This window comes from Entelurus aequoreus, linkage group LG09 (assembly GCF_033978785.1).
Source record: "Entelurus aequoreus isolate RoL-2023_Sb linkage group LG09, RoL_Eaeq_v1.1, whole genome shotgun sequence".
NCBI classification, from domain to species: Eukaryota; Metazoa; Chordata; class Actinopteri; order Syngnathiformes; family Syngnathidae; genus Entelurus; species Entelurus aequoreus.
This window is the reverse complement of record NC_084739.1, coordinates 37,174,531-37,191,013: the sequence shown is the minus strand read 5'-3', so window position 1 is coordinate 37,191,013 and position 16,483 is coordinate 37,174,531.

Genomic DNA, 16,483 nt, shown 5'->3' with positions numbered 1-16,483 from the left:
TTTTAATCAGCAGTTGTATCCAAATTGCTCCGGAAGTCTTTTTGACCATCATGTGAAAATGTACGATTCTCTTTCTTAGTTCTTCAGAGATCTTTGGACTTTCACTTTGTTCTAAGTATTGGTTCAACCTAATGAGTGCTGTCACAGATTTTTTTTTTTAAACTACCATCTGCAGTCATTCCTGACCACTAACCATACATTCTAGATCAGTGGTTCTTAACCTGGGTTCGATCGAACCCTAGGGGTTCGGTGAGTCAGGCTCAGGGGTTCGGCGGAGGTCAAGACACACCCGACTTATCATGTAAATAAAAACTTCTCCCTATCGGCGTATTAAGGATACGGCAACAGCAGAAGTCAGACTGATTTGCAGGTGTGTAATTTGTTGTGAGTTTATGCACTGTGTCTGTTTTGCTGTTTGAACAAGGTGATGTTCATGCACGGTTCATTTTATGCACCAGTAATAAAACATGGTAACACTTTAGTATGGGGAACATATTCACCATTAATTAGTTGCTTATTAACATGCAAATTAGTAACATATTGGCTCTTAACTAGTCATTATTAAGTACTTATTAATGCCTTATTTGGCATGGCCTTATTATAACCCTAACCCTCTAAATGGTAAATGGGTTGTACTTGTATAGCGCTTCTCTACTTTTTTTAAGGAACTCAAAGCGCTTTGACACTATTTCCACATTCACCCATTCACACACTGATGGCGGGAGCTGCCATGCACGGCGCTAACCAGGCCCATCAGGAGCAAGGGTGAAGTGTCTTGCTCAAGGACACAACGGACGTGACAAGGATTGTAGAAGGTGGGGATCGAACCAGTAACCCTCAGATTACTGGCACGGCCACTCTCCCAACTTCGCCACGCCGTCCCCTCTAACCCTGGCACTAACCCTCTAACCCTAACCCTAACCAAATAACTCTAAATTAAGTCTTTGTTACTTATAATATGTTCCCCATACTGAAGTGTTACCAAAAACCTATAACTTTGTCTTAAATTTGAAGAAAAAAAACATTTTATTTTTCACTAAAGAAGGGTTCGGTGAATGCGCATATGAAACTGGTGGGGTTCGGTACCTCCAACAAGGTTAAGAACCACTGTTCTAGATCCTTCAGCATAATTAAATATAATATGTATATGTCCATATTTTGTGTGTGTGTGTGCACAATAATATATATATATATATATATATATATATATATATATATATATATATATATATATATATATATATATATATATATATATATATATATATATAGCTTCAAGAGGTAGTCACCTGAAATGGTTTTCACTTCGTCACCTGAAATGGTTTTCACTTCACAGGTGTGCTTGAAGCTCATCGAGAGAATGCCAAAAGTGTGCAAAGCAGTAATCAGAGCAAAGGGTGGCTATTTTGAAGAAACTGGAATATAAAACATGTTTTCAGTTATTTCACCTTTTTTTTGTTAAGTACATAACTCCACATGTGTTCATTATATAGTTTTGATGCCTTCAGTGACAATCTACAATGTAAATAGTCATGAAAATAAAGAAAACGCATTGAATGAGGTGAAGGTGTGTCCAAACTTTTGGCCTGAACTGTATATATATATATATATATATATATATATATATATATATATATATATATATATATATATATATATATATATATATATATATATATATATATATATATATATATATATATATATATATTAATCATCTTTAAGCACTCAAACAAAAATAGCACTAACAACCGCAAGTCTTTCTCTGATGATGCAATTGTTGATGACTGAAGTGTTGATATCAACCAAACCTAACGCCCCCTCCACATCCCACACCCGGGATTGTAAATAATTCAATGTATATACTCTGATGATTATCTTGTGTGATTACTGTATTTTGATGATAGTATGTATATATATAGTATATATCTGTATCATGAATCAATTTAGGTGGACCCCGACTTAAACAAGTTGAAAAACTTATTCGGGTCTTACCATTTAGTGGTCAATTGTACGGAATATGTACTGTACTGTGCAATCTAATAATAAAAGTTTCAATCAATCAATGATCTCACTGAACACAGATCACTCGCGGAGAGTGATCTGTGAGAGAGAGAGAGAGAGAGAGAGAGAGAGAGAGAGAGAGAGAGAGCATATTTGATGTTCTCAAATAAAATGTATTAAGATTTAGTTTTTTTAATGTGTAAACCAAAAGCATTTTGCAAGAAAAAGATACATGTTCTTTTTAAAATATTTCGCATAAGACTATCCATTGTTTGGATTATCTTTTATTTTTGCTGGTGTATGAGTAGAATGTCCCAATGAAATAAGAATTAAATCGGTTAAAAACAACTAATATTTAAATAACAATCATAAGAATATAAAATTGTAATTATAAACAGTAGTAATTATATATTAAGAATAAAAAAATAAGAATAGTTTGTAATGATAATTAGAAAATGAAATAAGTTAACATAATTAGACGGCCAATTTAGTGTTGCCAATGCGCCTATCCCTAGTTGGGATAGGCTCCAGCCCCCATCCCTAGCTGGGATAGGCTCCAGCCCCCCGCGACCTCGGGATGGAAAAGCGGTCAAAAATGAATGGATAATAAGAGGTATTCAAAATAAATTAGTAAATAATGAAGCAAAATCTGTCAGAAAAGTGTAATTAAAAAATACTGAATGTAAATTAAGCAATAACCTAATAAGGTTTTAACGATTATGCATATCCTGATATTTCTATTATTGTCATGCATGCTTCTGCTATTTGGATGAATTATACTTTGTTATAGGTTCATGGAATAAAGGGAGTAATTGAAAATGTAAAAATAAATCATGTGACTATTGTATAAAAAGGGATTAAATTCTACATGTTGCCACAATTTTTAGACAATAACGGAATCATACAACATTTTTTAACATTTTTGATGATTATTGTGAGTTATCAGGCCGGACAAAATCAACTTTACAGGCTGGCCTCATTATCATCTAATGTTATCGTCTAATGTTATAAAAGTACACTTTGTGACTGACGGTGTTTCACTTTCAACAGTGTTACGAATGCACAGTATTCAGGCTGTGTTTATTACAACTTGTGTTGTTTCTGTCCGCTTTGGATTTAGGATGTGTGGTCATCACAGCAGTAGACAAGTCGCTCCCTGCTTGATAGAACATAAAGTCTGCAATGTTTGGATCACATTAAGTTTCCTGCAATAGTTTGCTAAAGCCATGCTAAAAGTGAGTAATACAATCAATCAATCAGTCATCTCTTGACTTCACAGCACAGAGGAGCCCTGCTGGAATGCTGCTAAGCTGCAGATGTACCAGCCAAATTACTCCAGAGGGGGAATTACCAGGCCATAAATCCAGACGTCACAAAGACGACTGTAGCCTATTTCACGGTAAGAAAAGGGGTGGTGGGATCCGTGAGACTTGTTTTCATTACTTCCATAAAGTGTGTTTGGAGTTGAAATGTCTGTGGACAGATCTAAACATGTTTGCTTATAAACATGGATCACGCAGCCCTGCACCATGTTGTGGCAAGTGATTCTTAGTTGAATGATTTATGTCTTGATGAACGGTAAGAGCAACAGTAACCAGCAGCTCAGTCACTTTTAATATAAACCTCCAAACAGTTGACACTCACTGCTCCCCTGTGGGGATGGGTCAAATGCAGAGGATAATTTCACCGCACGGCGCGACAGGGGTAAGTGCATGTGCCTCACAATACAAAGGTCCTGAGTTCAATCCCGGGCTCTGGATTTTTCTGTGTGGAGTTTGCATGTTTTCCCCGTGACTGTGTGGGTTCCCTCTGGGTACTCCGGCTTCCTCCCACCTCCAAAGACATGCACCTGGGGATAGGTTGATTGGCAACACTAAATTGGCCCTAGTGTGTGAATGTTGTCTGTCTGTGTTGGCCCTGCGATGAGGTGGCGACTTGTCCAGTGTGTACCCCGCCTTCCGCCCGAATGCAGCTGATATAGGCTCCAGCACCCCCGCGACCCCGAAAGGGACAAGCGGTAGGAAATGGATGGACGGAATTGCACCGCACCTAGTGTGTGTGTGACAATCATTGGCACTTTAACATACTATACTGTAACACTGTCACGTGATCATGGCAGCTTACTCACACATCTACATACAGGTATACAGTGCAACCTACAATGTCCGCTGCATGAAACATTTGAATTATTTGCAAGACAATTATGGTTTAAGGACACCTTAAGACATCCACACTTAATACAACCACAACTTGTTTTTTAGTGGCCCAATTTAAACATGATTATGATGAACTATCTGCGTGGTCGCCTATAACTGAACGTTGTGACTTAAACTGTTTTTTCTTTAATTATATTTAATATAGTGCTGTCAAACGATTAAAGTCAGTCAAAGGAAGTTGCCCTTTAATACCTCCTTGTTGAATCTTAGAAGACGTTTCGCCGCTCATCCAAGTAGGCTTCGTCAATTCGTGCTCAGAGACTTAGATTGGTCAGATCTAGTCTAGCGGCTGGTGCCAAAACCTCAAATATTTATACTCCAAAACCAGGAGGGTGTGCCTGGGCAAGGATGGTTTTGCCCTATCGTAGTGAGAAAAATAACTGTTTTGATGCAATTGAGCAATCCTACTGTCAAAGCTAACGACAGTCGTTGAAGTGTAAATTCACTTCGTTAGCATTGATGTACTGTGTGGCAGAATGATCGCTGTGGATCGACTACTACCAGTCCAAAATAGTCGGAATCCCCTACGTAAGAATTCCATTCAGTTGTACCCAAATGGCACAAATTTCTAACTCCTGTTATTTGTCTGAGTCTTTTAGGAATGGTTGAAAGGACAGTGTTGTATGTGCGAAACAGGTGGTGTCGCAGACCACCTCCTTTGTTCAACCTTGACATAGATGGCTTCCCTCACTCCTCTTTTGTACCATCCGTCCTCCATGTTCAGAATCTGTACGTTTTTGTTCTCAAAGGAGTGTTGTTTCTCCCTGAGGTGCAGGTAGACAGCTGAGTCTTGGCCTGAAGAGTTTGCCCGTCTATGCTGTGCCATGTGTCGGCTTAGTGGTTGTTTTGTTTCCCCAATAAATGAATCAGTGCATTCATCATTACACTGGGTAGCATACACCAGATTGTTTTTGTGGGTGTGGGGTGTCCGGTCTTTAGGATGCACCAGTCTCTGTCTCAGAGTGTTCCTTGCTTTGAAGTGTACTGGGATGTTGTGTTGGTTAAACATTATTCTGAGTTGCTCAGATAGACCTGATACATATGGAACGACAGTATTTTTGCGTCTGTCATCTTTTTCCTTCTCCACTTCTGTTATTGTTACTTCTGAAACTGGATGCATGCTCTCACTACAATAGGGCGAAACCATACTTGCCTCCTGGTTTTGGAGTATACATATTTGGGGTTTTGGCACCAACCGCTAGACTAGATGTGACCAATCTAAGTCTATGAGCACAAACTGATGACGCCTACTCGGATGAGCGGTGAAACGTCTTCTAAGACAAACTAAACAGTCCAGTTGCGATCAATTGAACGCCCTGAGATGACGGTGACCTGCATGAATGAGAACATTCAGAGACATACCTCCTTGTCGAACTAACTTAATGCAGAAGACATTGAAGTGTTTTTGATCTTGGGAATAAATTCAACAACTTTTTGATCAAGAATGTATGTATTTACACAAGAATGATAAATATTTTCTTTTTTTGGGCCTTTTTTGTTTTCCAACAGGAAACCGTTTTTGTAAGCTGCATTCCTTTGACTATTGTGTGATCTATACTAGCATAACAATTGTATTTAATTGATGTGGAGCTGTTAAATTTTGAATGTGGTGTTTGTTTTGTATAAATATGTGTTTTCTCTTTTGCCTTAATGTTGACCATGTGCTAAAGCATTGTGACATTTTAGACCTTAAGAAGCTGCTGCTATCATAGCAGCTAATGGGGATCTTAATGCACAAACAGACAAACATTTTTAATCAGAATAATCCCAGGATTGGATTCATTTTGATTAATCTTGTTTTGGTGTAATTTATTTAAATCTAAATTAATTGTGTTACCTTAAGAAACCTTAAGAAAGTCAGTGACTTCACTATTAAAATGGGTAACATTGTTATCACCAGGAAAGATGAGGTCACCTACCTAGGTTCTATTCTAGAGGCTAATCTTTCCTGTGATAAAATGGCAACCAAGGTAATCAAAAAGGTAAACCAACGAATAAGATTTCTCTACAGAATCTCCTCTCTGGTCAACAAAAGCACCATGAAGATTCTTCTCATTCAACCCTTTTTCGATTACGCATCACCTCCTGGTACCCCAGCACCTCCAAAACCCTCAAAACTAGACTCCAAACATCCCAGAACAAGCTAGTCAGATTACTTCTAGACCTCCACCCCAGATCACACCTCACTCCTACTCACTTCTCCAAAGTGGGCTGGCTCAGGGTGGAGGACAGAGTAAAAAAACTTGCACTGAGCCTAGTTTATAAAATTCGCTACACCTCCCTGATACCGAAGTACATGTCAAACTACTTCCATAACGTAAATGGCCGCCATAACCACACCAGGGGGAGCTCCACAAACCACGTTAAACCCAGATTCCAATCTAACAAAGGTCTTAACTCATTCTCTTTCTATGCCACATCAATATGGAATGCACTCCCAACAGGTGTAAAAGAAAGTGCATCTCTACCCTCCTTCAAAACCGCACTAAAAGAACACCTCCAGGCAACTACAACCCTAAACTAACACCCTCCCCCCACCACATCCCACATCCCCGGATTGTAAATAATCAAATGTAAATAATCAAATGTATATACTTGTTCTTAGGCTTTCTGAGCTCACTATGTTCACTGCTCGCTGTACATATCCTACCAAGTCAGACCTACACTGTTTCAATGTCCATTTCTCAGATGATATAATTGTTGATGACTGAAGTGCTGATATCAACCAAACCTAACCCCCGCGCCCCAACCCCCTCCACATCCCACCCCCCGGATTGTAAATAATATAAATAATTCAATGTATATACTCTGATGATTAACTTGTGTGATGACTGTATTATGATGATAGTATATATCTATACCATGAATTGATTAACGTGGACCCCGACTCAAACAAGTTGAAAAACTTATTCGGGTGTTACCATTTAGTGGTCAATTGTACGGAATATGTACTGTACTGTGCAGTCTACTAATAAAAGTCTCAATCAATCAATCAAAGGGTTTAATTTTGCATGAGCAAAGAGAGTAAAGAAGGAATGGAATATATATACACTTAACGTGTTTAATTAACATCTTTAACACCAGGTTCATGTTAACAAAAAAACATATTGGTTTTGCGAAAAAAAACATTTATCCACAATAATGTGGACCCATTACTCTTTTTGTGAGAGTGACAAGCAGTTGAAAATAGGTGGATGGATGGATGGATGGATGGATGTGTTATTTTAGGATGTGAATGCTTTGTTAAAAAGTAAACTTCCTAAAGATACTTAATGTCCGATTGTTCCATTAAGTCGTTTTTTTGTACTCAAATTTCCTATTGAGGGAGCCAACATGCTGTTTAGGGTCTTCCATATTGACGTGTTTGCTTCTGCAGCCGACCAGATCAACTGCACATTTGCTAATGCACAACAGTAACATTACTGTACTTGGACTAGGGATGTGTACTGAATTTGGTACTCTTATAGGCACCGACCAAATTCCAAAATCTAAACAATGCCATATTTCAATATGTTTGTTGCATGTAACGTCACGTCCAGTCAATGATTCAAACAAGCACTCAAACAGCACCCATAGCAGACTCAGCCAAATTTCTGATAGGTAATGTTAAACATTTTCCATGCCAACAAAGCAAGCATGCCTGATAGAAAACACTGGAATGTAAAGTAAGGCTCCACTAAACACAATGCACTAGCTTGACGCTAATTTTAATTGGATTTGCCATGGACACTAATGATTAGCAATTTTACATGGCGATTTCAATAACTCCAAATCTGGTAATGTAAACTACAATTAATCAAACAGTGTTTAATAATAATAACAAATAATAACCAACACTTTTTAGGGCGTAACAAAAACATTTATTCAGTTTAATGGCAAAGACTTTGCCCTGACTTGGCAACTAACTGTGGCTACAATACTTCCATCCAATGTCTTGAAATTGTAACTGCATGCAAAGTCTACTTTATAATACTTGCAAATGAGACTCAGAAGTGTAAGAAAATAAGCTACAACAACTGGACAGCAACATTTTCATAATCAGTTCACTGTGAAATGTTAAATAAAAAAAAAGAGTTTTTATTAATATGCAATTCAAATTTATTAACCCATTAGCACACACAGACGTACCGTAAATTGGTACTGTTTGAGTACTGGTATCAATTCCCACGTACCGGGAAATGCTACGGTTTCAATTCAAATGTGAAGGTACCCATCGATACTTCAAAAAAGCGGAAGAAGATGGATGAATAAAAGGAAAACGATACATTGTGAAAAACAACAAGTGTTTTAAAATTGCAGTAAATAGCAAAATCATCTTTGTTGTCAGCAGACTACACAAGCGCTGTTTAACAGACGTGATCACTGGTACACAGTATCACAACATGCTCGTTTAGCTGCTACCAAAACAACTAGCCAGTCCCTGCCGATTTAATTTCATCAATTTAAAATACAAACTCGATGGTAAATAAACCCAGGTTTCCATTGCTTAATGTGCTCATCTGTGTCGATGATATTTTAACGTCTAGGGCATGTGCTTCAATGAAATAAGATAACACTGCGTTGCCGGTGATGAAAAAATACTTTGAATGTCAGTCGCTTCTTTATTATGCTCAGACAACGTCTGCACATACATGCTGCTTCTGATGAGATGGTAGGTGGAGAAAGGAGAATGCAAAAATACCACCAAAGAAAAAGATAAAACCCAATGCTGACTGGCTGTATTTACTGCTTCCACTACTACTAATCAAACTTGCGATTGTACTTCAACATCGCCTGTACGCACTTCTGTCTCCTCTACTGCACCTGATGCGTGCGTCTACCCTCTGCATCTTCCTCCTAAAAAAAGTTAACTTTTCTACAGCTGTGGCTCATCACCACATACAAATATCTGCACTTTTCAGATGACAATTTAATGTACTATGACAACACTGCTCATGACAAAACAGGAACATCTATTAAGGTTGAGAATATTTAGTGTGTGTTGAAATCAGCACTTTTTTATATTTTTGGTGCTATTTGTTTTCATTTGAATATTACTAATTTATTTTGGTGCTATTGTTGTTGCTACAAGATGCAATTTTATGAGTTTGGTGTGTCATTACCTTGAGACTTTTCAGATTTGAAGTTTTGTTCAATTTCAGATGGTATACCTGTACTAATAAAGTACTGCGGTACTATTGAATTGAAAATGGTTCTATACTGCTTCTGAAAAATACCGGTATTTTTTTATTTTTTTGACATGACGGGATGCCATTGTCACATCGTGACATTGCTGGTAAAACAAACAGATTGGGGCATGTTAGGCAACGCATACGCACGGAGTACTTACAAGCAGACAAACTGTAGAGACAAAATAGGGAGAATGGACGTATTTTGGCATAAAAACAAACAATCAAGGAGAAGCTTTTCACACGGAAGCGCCCCTCGAGAAGAGGTGTTTTAAACATGGCTAACTAGCTAGCGACTAAGGTCCATCTGCAGTCGGCAGTATTTTAGCTACTTCACTAATCCTTGTCTCCATGGCGACAAATACAACATGGGTCTTACAAGTATCATCCCTGCAGGACGAGGAATAGCTAAACATGTTTCACTACACATCGTAAGAGGATACCATAGCTAACCGCTTACAGCAAGCTAGCGCTCCTGAATAAACAAAAGTGGTGGGTGGATCTACACAGACATCGGCAGTGAGGATAGCAAGAGCTGTATAGTCAATACTACAATGATTACATCGCCATATTTTTATTATCTCAAAATCTTTTATCATTTTTTATTGTTTATAAACTCAGGAAATACGTCCCTGGACAAAGGAGAACTTTACGTTTGACCAATATATGACCCTGTAGCTACTTGGTATTGGATTGATACCAAAACTTATGTGACATATCCAAACAACAGACCAATAAGTGTTTATTACATTTTAACAGAAGTGTAGGTAGAACATGTTAAAACAGAAAGAAGGCGGATATTAACAGTAAATGAGCAAGTAGATTCAAAATAAATGTTCTTTTGTCCCTCATAATTTTGATAAAATAATGGAATTAGAAATTAAACAATATGTTACTGCATACATCACCAGCCAATTAAGAGACATGTTTTGCTTACGTATTACTAAAAGAGAAGTTGTCTCGTATGTTCACTATCTTATTTAATGACGAAATTGTTCTTTGATTGCAATAAGAAACATTTGTTTAATGTATCATATGATGTTTAGTTAAAATAAAGCCAACAATGATATTTTGTTTGTGGTCCCCTTTATTTTGAAAAGTATCAAGTAACGAAAAGTATTGAAATATATTTTGGCACCGGTACCAAAATATTGGTATTGGGACAACCCTAATTTCAGATACATTTTCAACATAAATTGTTACATCCATGATTTATAACCATATCATACCATACAACCACCCAAATAATGTATTACTGAATTTTAGAAACATTTGAATACAAGAACTAGAAAAACAAATATTTTCCTAAAAGGGGCTGTTTACAACTTGCTCAGTTTCAGTATATTTTGCAAACAAAAAATATAACAAGAACACCACCGGTTACCATTAGTGGTTTACCCAAACACATATACATTTTAACTGTCTCTATTTTTCACAGTTACTAATTATATTGAATACAAATTGTCGGTTCGAGGAATTTGACTTTCATGTTTTTTGGGACTCACCATTGTGTCATACATACGTAGACACAGGGAGCGTGTGCACATACAGAAAAACAAAAAAAGTCCAAGAGAAGCAACTAACAATTTGCAGTAATTTTGTTGTTAAGATAAAATATACAAACAGTGATAGCTAATGTTATCTATAATTTTCAAACAATACAGCAGTGGCGTGCAGTGAGGTTAATGTCTGGTGAGGCACGACTGCATCATCACAGTCAGATTTACAAACATATGAACCTGCAGTGCAGGTGTACCTAATGTTGTGTCCCTGCGGTCGTTAGCGGCTCCTGCAGCGCGAGCATTGTTGTTTTTGCACTTTTTGGCTTCTTGTTAAGTGACTTTTTTTGGGTGGATTCGGTCTTGCACGTGGAGGGTTTGGGTGTGGGCTGTGGTTGGTGTGGCGCTCCCGTCGGGCGGTGCATTCTGCGGCGGAGGTGCTTGGCACCAGGAGGCGGGGTTATGAGACGAGCCTCACACAGTGTGTCTTCGCAGCAGTTTTATGAACGCTCAGCACTAAAAATACGTTACACACATACAGTTGTTGACAAAATACACTGTACATTATATACCTCAGCTAACTAAACTATGGAAATGTATAATATAATTCATATAGCAATACGGTCTCACTGCACAGCAGCTCAGCAGTTAGCCGAGTCATTGTGCACAATCCATGTTGAGGTGCAACGCAGTGACGTGCCTCAACTGGCTGCTGATCACCGCACCGTCTCTTCTCAGTATTTGAACGGCAAATGTGAAAATAAAAATAAAAATAATCTAAAACTGGTGAAGTAAAATGGAAAATAACTTTAGTATAATCACTGGATACATACAAGAATTAAATTTTTTTTTTTTTCTTTTTACTTTTTTTTTCTTTCCATGATGGCAGGTGAGGCCGTGCCTCCCCTGCCTCTAGTGACTGCACGCCACTGCAATACAGCTAATGTGCATGCACATGTTATGTACAGACGTACTTATGTAATTTTGTACTGAAAGCCATAAGAGGGCTTGAAAATGATAAAACACATTGGAAAGTTAACGCTCTCAAGGCTTCCGCGTACAGGTTGCAAACATTCCCTTTAAGTGGGGAACCACTAAATTTAAGACTAAGACTTAGACAAACTTTATTGATCCACAAGGGAAATTGTTCCACACAGTAGCTTAGTTACAAAGGATGGAAAGGATAATGCAGGTATAAAGTAGACAAAAAATGTACCGTAGTAGCAATATAAAGTATAACATATCTGTAATATTTACCTATTATATATACCGTATATAATATATACTGATATAATATATTATTATGTTATATTATATATTTATATAATATATACAATATATAACACATTTGTTTTATTGTGCCCTTTATATCATCCTACCCTCTAAGATATTCTCATTATCCTACATTTACTGTCCTTACTGTCCGTAAAGAGCTGGCCTTTTCTTTTAGAGCCCCCATTGACTAAAATCATCTGCCTGTCTCTCTGACATCTTTATCAACCATTGGTCCCTTCAAAATGTATCTTTTTGTTTATCTTAACACCTAATGCCACTGTATGTAGTATGCTCTTGGTTGGAATTTAATTTAACAATACTATATTTATTTTATTGCATTATATGTTATTCTATTGTAAATATTGTAAATTCTGAGAGAGGTGTGTGAGCTGAGAGGTATCTGAGCAAAATTGTCTTTAATGATTTTATGTAATTGTTTGTTGTGTAACTTGTCCTGTGTTGTACTGTATTGTGTTAATTTTAAATGTATTTGGTCCCCCTTGAAAATGAGATGCTGCATCTCAAGGGCTTGTCCATTAATACATTCAAATTCAAATCCCAATTACCAAGTACAATATTACAATATATGTAACAGCTGCAGCAAAAAAAAGGGCAGCTTTTTCCAGGGACTGACTCAAATCACCACTAGTGTGTGCCTCCAACATTAATGAAAAAAGTAAAATAAGACCTCTCCAATGGGGCACAGGTGACAATAGTGACTGTATCCATAATTGAGCAGTTAAAATGGGTCAAATGTTATTCAAACTGATTCCTATACAGTTAATAGTTTTATGAAAACTAATTTTGTTTTCTGGGGATTCTTGTTTCTAAATCTAAAAAATTCAGATTCCATTAAACTTTAGATGTCTGGTCACAGTTTAGACCCTTTTGCTCATTTTGTATGAGTAATTTGAATGTAAAAGGTCAACAGTCTAGTCAACACAACCACAGGCATCAGACAGTTGGCAGCAAGTGGGTGTCATTATTACTAATTAAGATGTATGAATATGTTGTCTGGCTCTTGACTTGCCATTTGGAAGAGGAACATTTTTTCCCATCAAGCTCCAAAAGTGCCAAAATAGACACGGTGAGGGTACTGGTGCAGGTTGTGATGCTGCATTGTGTACCCATGGGCGCACTTTAGCTCAGCTGGCACACATGAAACTGACGCCTTTGGGTGCCAGCGGCTAAACAAGCGCAGGTTTGAGTGGCGCGTTTCACATGTTTGTCTGCGCTCAAGCAAAGTTTGCCAATGTCTTTGAGTGGCGGCTTTATATTCTCTGCTGCATCATGCATGGCCACAGTTTACAGTTACCTCCAAACAGATGCAGGCTCATTGTCTACATATTTTAAAACTAAATATTTCCGCTGACTTGATTTAGTTTAGTCTTTATTTTTCTATTGTGTCTTTATTTTAATGCCATCTCAGGATATTAAAGCCTTTTATCGTTGAATTGGTGTTGGTGTGATACAAAAAGAGGTAGTGTTTGCTTGTGCAGAAACAGTCCATTGAATTTGGGACAATGTCCAGAATTACTGGCAGACTTAAACAAAACTTCCTGTAAGAGTGTGGAATACACCAACATAGCTTGTACAAACCCCGTTTCCATATGATTTGGGAAATTGTGTTGGATGTAAATATAAACGGAATACAATGATTTGCAAATCCTTTTCAACCCATATTCAATTGAATGCACTACAAAGACAAGATATTTGATGTTCAAACTCATAAACTTTATTTTTTTTTGCAAATAATAATTAACTTAGAATTTCATGGCTGCAACACGTGCCAAAGTAGTTGGGAAAAGGTATATTCACCACTGTGTTACATGGCCTTTCCTTTTAACAACACTCAGTAAACGTTTGGGAACTGAGGAGACACATTTTTGAAGCTTCTCAGGTGGAATTCTTTCCCATTCTTGCTTGATGTACAGCTTAAGTTGTTCAACAGTCCGGGGGTCTCCGTTGTGGTATTTTAGGCTTCATAATGCGCCACACATTTTCAATGGGAGACAGGTCTGGACTACAGGCAGGCCAGTCTAGTACCCGCACTCTTTTACTATGAAGCCACTTTGATGTAACACGTGGCTTGGCATTGTCTTGCTGAAATAAGCAGGGGCGTCCATGGTAACGTTGCTTGGATGGCAACATATGTTGCTCCAAAACCTGTATGTACCTTTCAGCATTAATGGCGCCTTCACAGATGTGTAAGTTACCCATGTCTTGGGCACTAATACACCCCCATACCATCACAGATGCTGGCTTTTCAACTTTGCGCCTATAACAATCCGGATGGTTCTTTTCCTCTTTGGTTCGGAGGACACGACGTCCACAGTTTCCAACAACAATATGAAATGTGGACTCGTCAGACCACAGAACACTTTTCCACTTTGTATCAGTCCATCTTAGATGAGCTCAGGCCCAGGGAAGCCGTCTGCGTTTCCGGGTGTTGTTGAAAAACGGTTTTCGCTTTGCATAGGAGAGTTTTAACTTGCACTTACAGATGTAGCGACCAACTGTAGTTACTGACAGTGGGTTTCTGAAGTATTCTTGAGCCCATGTGGCGATATCCTTTACACACTGATGTCGCTTGTTGATGCAATACAGCCTGAGGGATCGAAGGTCACAGGCTTAGCTGCTTACGTGCAGTGATTTCTCCAGATTCTCTGAACCCTTTGATGATATTACGGAGCGTAGATGGTGAAATCCCTAAAATTCCTTGCAATAGCTGGTTGAGAAAGGTTTTTCTTAAACTGTTCAACAATTTGCTCTCGCATTTGTTGACAAAGTGGTGACCCTCGCCCCATCCTTGTTTGTGAATGACTGAGCATTTCATGGAATCTACTTTTATACCCAATCATGGCACCCACCTGTTCCCAATTTGCCTGTTCACCTGTGGGATGTTCCAAATAAGTGTTTGATGAGCATTCCTCAACTTTATCAGTATTTATTGCCACCTTTCCCAACTTCTTTGTCACGTGTTGCCAGCATCAAATTCTAAAGTTAATGATTATTTGCAAAAAAAAAAAGTTTATCAGTTTGAACATCAAATATGTTGTCTTTGTAGGATATTCAACTGAATATGGGGTGAAAATGATTTGCAAATCGTTGTATTCCGTTTATATTTACATCTAACACAATTTCCCAACTCATATGGAAACGGGGTTTGTATATATTCGACAATAGAATTACATGAACAAAGTGAGCCTCTTATAAGTCATTCACAATCTTTGTTTCTGTACGCGCAGGTGTAACCAATTTGCAATTCTCTTCCAGATGTTTTCCTGTGTGTAGTAATGGTAGTGACACTCACTTTAATGTTGGAGCTGAAACAAATCATTTTGAAACAGTGGTCACTTTTAAAGTACACATTGCTTCACAACTGTAGGAAGAAGCGTTTGCAAAGGTGCAAGCATATCTAACTGTGTTCGTGCAGAACTACTCCCACTTTAATTCAAAGTTGCGTCCACTCTAAAGACGTGCCAGCAGGGTTGACGACACTGGAAGTGAAGCTGGAGAGACAAATCTTAACACGGAAAACAGAAATAAAAAAAATAAAAAAATACTGATGAAAATAAGTTAAGGTTACGTCGGGTTCATTTTGGGTTTTTGTTGGTGTTAGGTTTAGGGTTGGGGTTTGTGTTAGGATTGTATATAATAAGCCGAAAAAGCAATACATCCAACAACCAAAATAATATAGCAACCAATGGTGCGTTGCTTTGGCCATCTTGTTTTTTTATTTTTTTATTTTTATTAATTTTTTTTATTTTTTTTTTTATTTATTTTTTTTTTTTAATATTTTTTTTGCTTTGGCCATCTTGAATCACATTATGAATCAAGCGTCAACTCCCACGATGTCAGCGCCACGGTGGACATGTCTTTAAGACACAGTTTCGTTTGTTGTCGTCACCCTTGTTGGCGCAGCTTAGAGTGGGCACGACTTAGAGTAGATCTGCGGCCACCGCTATACCACGCTGACCAATCACAGCTCTTTTAAAAATCTTGATTTCTACAACAATATGATATTCAAACAATCAGAGCATGCGTGTATATACATTTAAAAAAATATGTACATAGAAATAATGTATAATACTATGTGTATATATAAATATATACTGTATGTTGTTGTTGGCATCCGTAAGTCTCGGAAGACAATGGATTGGCGCCCCTTGGATATAATTTAGTTGACCATGCAGCGTCTGCTGTGACTGTAGAGACCCACACGGGAGTGACAGTCCCTGTTCCACTTGGTGCATTTGTAGGTTGAGTCAGCTACAGGATGTAGTTGCTTTCTCTTTCTCTGAGCTCGCTTCTCATCTGC